This window comes from Telopea speciosissima, chromosome 10 (assembly GCF_018873765.1).
Source record: "Telopea speciosissima isolate NSW1024214 ecotype Mountain lineage chromosome 10, Tspe_v1, whole genome shotgun sequence".
Taxonomy (NCBI): domain Eukaryota; kingdom Viridiplantae; phylum Streptophyta; class Magnoliopsida; order Proteales; family Proteaceae; genus Telopea; species Telopea speciosissima.
In genome coordinates, this window is record NC_057925.1 from 43,797,697 (window position 1) to 43,803,696 (window position 6,000).

The following is a 6,000-nucleotide window of genomic DNA, read 5'->3' on the forward strand; positions in this document are numbered from 1 at the left end:
AATTAGGTTAAGGTAATATATAAGTGAGGGCAATTAGGTCTTTTCATTTATGAAAATAAAACAAAGGTTAAATTGGTCATTTTCAATTAGTTTAGGGCAACAAATAAGTGAGGGTATTTAAGTCTTTTCAGATTTAAGAAGTTGAAGCAAAGGGTAAAACGATCAAAAAATTGTCATCTAACGGTGGTATTTAACCCCCACCCCACCCCCAATTTATTTGGAAAGACATGACTAACTTCCTCCACCCCACCCCACCCCACCCCCAATTTATTTGGGATAAGGCTGAGTTGAGTTGAGTTGAGTTGAATTGAGTTGTTTGTGTATAAATTTCCATACAAATTATATTTTACATGAACAATTCTTGCTTTTTTTTTTTTTTTTGTATTCTGTATAAAAATAAATAGAAGAATCTTATTTTAATAAAAAAATTATTTCTACCTTTTATTTTTTTTTACATCGAAACAAATTTAGAGAGAAAAAATGATAACATAACAAAAAAAAAAAAACACTAATAGCGTTAGCTTTCATAGTGATCTTTGTCTTTCATGAGTCACATCAAATGGTGCGCAACATGATTCGTAATATCTCACTCTAAATTTCTGATTGCCTTTATAAGGTCTGGTTTTGTGGGAACTCTCAGGAGGCAGAACTTCGGGGGATTGTATCAGGGGTTGCAGGGAGCGAAGAAGCTTTGATGGACAAATATAGAAGTATGAACAAATTGCCAAGAAATGGTTGATTGATTGATTGATTGATGTAGGGAACTTGTAAAGGATGTTTGTGGGAAAAATTTACTACTCTTTACTCATTTGGAATATCAACGGTAGTTTAATAGAATCATCAATTGCAAGTTTGCAACATCAAGGGTGACGTTGACGCCATGGACACTTACGAACCACATGTAGATGGGGATCAACAATAGGTGATCTGCGATGTGTCGAGGAAATTAACATTAAAACTTGACGAAGGTGTGTGCACCACGACTATTGTAATCAATAAGTTACATAGCTTCTTCATCCCTTTTTCTAGCGGGTAGAAGGAGTACTAGTTGGAAGATAGAACTTCGGAAATGGTTTAGATAGAAAAACAATAGCTCAACATAGACTGGTTTGGATTTCATTACAGCTCCAATATAATTATTGGTGCCAAATTTGTTGAATTCATAGGGTAGGCTATAAAAATGCATTGTTTTGAGTAATTTTGTAGGGAGGGGAATCTATATTCTATACATTGTCAATTTATATTGGCGTCTTACATCCAAGCCAATACCTGGGAATGAAATGGTATATTTAGTGAGAGGATGGAGACCCGCATATTTAATGAGGAGAGAGTACTGGTGTCAAAAGTAAGCCCGGCCAAAATAACTAGTTAAACCCCGAAATTGGACCGATCGGTTGGTAAACCATCTGGTGTCTAGCCTAAACCGATTATTATTTGGGCATTGATAGTGCTTGGTTGTAGCTCAATGGCACCTGACTAGGATTGATCGACACTGCAACTGACTGGGACTGGTCGATCATAACCTGATTAGCCTGTTTATAGCTTAATCAACTCATTTATGGCCTCTTTATATCCCGTAAATTGCCTAATTAGCTCGATAGCACTTGACTGGGATTGATCGACACTGTAACTGACTGGGACTGATTGATCATAGCCCGATTAACCTGTTTCTAGCTTAATCAACTCATTTATGGCCTCTTTATATCCCATAAATTGCCTAATTAGCCCGTTTAAAGACCGATTATAATTGGATTAGCCTAAGTAACTTGACCCGATAACAGACTAGTAACTGACCGACCAAATACAAACATGTTCACGGCTAGTCTATAGAGCCCAATTAACTAACAATGTGGGGCCTTAATTGGTGGGGGCCGATTAAGTCCGACCAAAACCGACTAGGTTACACCCCTAGGTGAGAGGCACTAAGAGGGAGGTACAAATTGATTATGTGTACAATTTTTACCCTCACAAGGTGATGTGTCAACTATTTAGTAGAGCTAGGAAATGTAAGTTTGCTATCTTCATCTCTCGTCAATCCTGTTAAACCTCGTAAATTTGTAGAACATTGTAGTATGGTGAGCACAAATGCTCTCATTGCCCACCATTAACGGAGATTCTAACCACTTCTTTTAGAATTGAGAAATAGGACAGAAAGCAATAGAACCAGTCTTGTTGGCTGGTTCAGTGACTTTGAGCTATGGGTACTGAAATTACGAAGGAATAGAGGCAGAGCATTTGCTCTTGCAGTACCTGATGTGGCCATGTGGATCCATGACTTCCACTCCAAATTCCATTCATTAGAGCTCCAAAACCTAAACAAGTGTTGCAATTTAATTTCCTGTAGCCCTTAATCCTAAACAGAATGGTGATTCCATATACAAGAAAGTGTTATATGCCTAATGAGGTCCACTCTAGTGTATGGGCACTAGATTGGGCCAACTTAGTATGTGATAGGTTAAAGGGCTTGATTTAACACATTCCATTAACTCTGGAGCTTTTGGTGTATCAGCCAAGTACCTAACATTTAGTTGTTATGTTCTTGATTTCTTAAGCGTGTAAATGAGGAGGATGAACTCAATCTGTTAAGGCCTAAAGTACCTTAGCTCTCAGCTTCCTTTGTTCCTATTTCTCTTAATTATTTTTGGAGAAGAATGCTAGAAACAAAGAAGTTAAATTAAAAAACAATTGTTAATTTCGAGGGTAAACTAACTCCTAAGCCAAAGCTTGTATTTCAAAATATTTCAAAATTGATTACATTATCCACTCCTAATTTATAGATTGTTATCTTCTTTTAATAACTAATTCCTAAAGAATCTCTCCCATGTAAACATAACTTCCTACATAGTGGTTCTTCGCACGCCGCTCTCCTAAGGACTTGATAACTACTTCCTAAGATTTAGTCTACTATCTGTTGCAAGGAATCACACAACTATAGCAACACTTGCATGACTCCCCTCAACCCATAACAAGAAAATAATTGGAGAAAAATAGGAAAAACCTACACATAGCATCCATCCTCCCTTAACAATGGCATTGTCCTCAATGCCACATTCATCCAACATCTATGACATCATCTTCCTCTTCTTCACAACAAGTTTCAATTAAAAAGAGTTTCTTGCATCGATGCACAGGAACAAGCTTTTCGTTGCAATTAAAATACAAACTCTTAAAGCGTCTTTCCTTTAATTCCTTTTGTGATATTTTTTTAAGCGGAATTGTTCATTGGTCAACGGAATTTTGTTGCTTGAGGCATTTTTCTTGTAGACCGAAGGTACTACTTCACTCTAGGACAAATCATGAACCTCATACAACCGGGCCAACCCAATTGTCGCCTATAGTGTAACAGGCTTGCAAGCTTGGATGTCGGCCTTCAAATTATCTTTGAGTCCGTTTATGAAACAACTCACTTGTTGTTTAGATAATCGACCTGCACATATTAGCAACCTCTCGAACTGGGTTTAATATACCTTGACGATCCCCGTTTGTTGCAATTTGGTTAAATCTCCAAAAAAAATCCTGAAATTGAGTTGGATCATATCTCAAATGAAGTTTCTTCTTTGAAAATTATCCACGAAATAGTTTCTTGTTCATCCTTCATCAATTGAAACCATAATTACGAATCACCCTCCAAGTTGAAAGAAGCAAGTGATACATCCTCTTCTTCTGAAGTTTGGTGGAATCCAAAAAATTGATTTGCTCTGCAAACCTAACTGGTAGCGGGTCTTCAGAACCATTGAATTTTTTAAAATTCAACTTCACCATCTTTGATAAATATGTTCTAGCAGTCCTAGTGGTATTTGAGTTGTTTTGATGACCGTTGGGCCCCCCTCCATTACGCCTTTTCTGGTTGTTAAAGAGTCAGTGTGATCATGGCTGCCAATAACGTGATTGAGACGAGTGTTGATTAATGCAAATAGTTTTTGCAATGAATCCATCATCTCCTTGAATTTGTACTCTTGTTCCTCCTTCAAACTTCCCACATCCGACTTCAAACTACCCATTTCAGACTCAAGTCGCGCAAATCGCTGGTTAGCCATGCTTGGCTCTGATACCAAGCTGTTATGTTCTCGATTTTCTGAGCGTGTAAATGAGGAGGATAAACTCAATCCGTTAAGTATACTTTACAAGGACAAGTACCTTAGTGCTCGCTTGATAACCTTACGGATGTTTCTGTTCTAGTTATGTGCTGAGAAACAGCAAAACTATTTTTTCATTTTCTGTGCTGAGAAACCGTTTTTGACTGGCTTGGTAAAACTGTTCTGAAAATATTTCTAGAAGACAATTTGAACACCATTGGTGCTTGATAAAATCTGTTTCTAGGAACATGTAATGTGACCAATTTTAATAATATTTGTCTTGAATAATGTACTTTAGATAATAAAGATTAAAATAAACATTGTAATTAAAAGTTTTATGGTCCAATAAAAGTCTACAATAAAGCAAGATGCCAAATATACTCAAATGGAGTTCTAATTTTCTCCTTTGTTTAAAACAAGCTTTTGAACAGCATCAAGGATATATTTAAATATCCTTGACCTTTCCTTTGCATCTTCAATTTGTCTTAGTTGACATTCTTTTTTTTTTTTCTCCTCGCCTAGGATTGCTCTTTGTATATATCCCTTGACATAATCTGATGAAGGGAGAGTGTCAGGCGCAGGAGCAGATGTGGACGGTCCCACAGAATCAGTTATGAGTGGGTTAACTTTGATGATAGAGCAATTGATGTCATCATCCTCCCATTTGAAAAATTTACAACCACGATTTTCAACCTGTATTCCAAATACATTGTTCCATATTAAAATACCATTATTAGTTTAAAAAGAAAAAAATAGACTGAATTTCAATTGAATGTAGAAGTTGATAGTATCATACCCCTATAGGTTGCGGACAACACCAAAATCGTCGGCCTAGGTTTGCTTGTGATTTTGCTACTCAAACTTTACATTTTCCCAATCCACATTCACATAATCAAAATTCGTCTACTCACATAAAAAATGTATTATAATTTGGACATTTGAAGTAGTCTCTGTCACTATTTGGACCGTTCTTTGTTATATAAACTTTATACAATGTTTGACAGATTTCACATCTTGCAATGGTAACCATAGACTCATTGGAAACCATCTATTCAATACTAAAAAAATAAATACAATAACAGTTATGGAAGGTGTAGCATAATGTAGATCTTGCAAGATGTAGCATATTGTAGATTTAGCCAGATGTAGCATAATCGAAGATACTAAAATTAGTGTCAAATTAAAATTAACAAAACTATTAAATCAAACAAACTTAAACAGTGTAACAATTGAAAGTTCAAACATAACAACATGAAAATCACTATTGAACTGAAATCTGAGGTATCCCCCTTTTCCTAGCCATACGATTTGTAATATTTATCCGACTCTCATTCATAATTCTTGCCCCTATCTTTTGAGTAATAGTTACACCAGTTTGCCCAAAAGATTGATGACTTGGATTTAGTTCATCTTTCACTGGTTGCTTAAGCCCATACTCTTTAAATAATTCATCCCGCCTTTGTTCTTCTTTGATGTAGTTGAGCAGTCAACAACCTGCTATTATAATGACAGTTTGGTCCCTAATTTTATAAGATTTTTATTAACCTTAAAAGTTGAAACCTATTTTTCAACACGCCGAAGATCCTTTTAATAACATTTCACAAAGAGAAATGTTGTGGTTGAACAACTTTTTCGCTGTTGTTGTATGCCCTCTATCCCCTTTAAAATCTTGCAAGTAATATCTTTCACCTCGAAACGATGTTAAGTATCCTAGTTAACTTGCATAACCTGAGTCAACAACATAATACTTGCCTTGAAGTATTATGGACATTGTAAATTAATATTTCAGTATAAACATTCAATTATAATTTGTATAAGGTTAAAATTAAAGTAATAATCTATATCTAAAGGTGGATGAGGAAAACCTAAACTGAGATCTGATCTTGCTGCATCACATACCCAAGCATGATGTGCACTTTCTTCC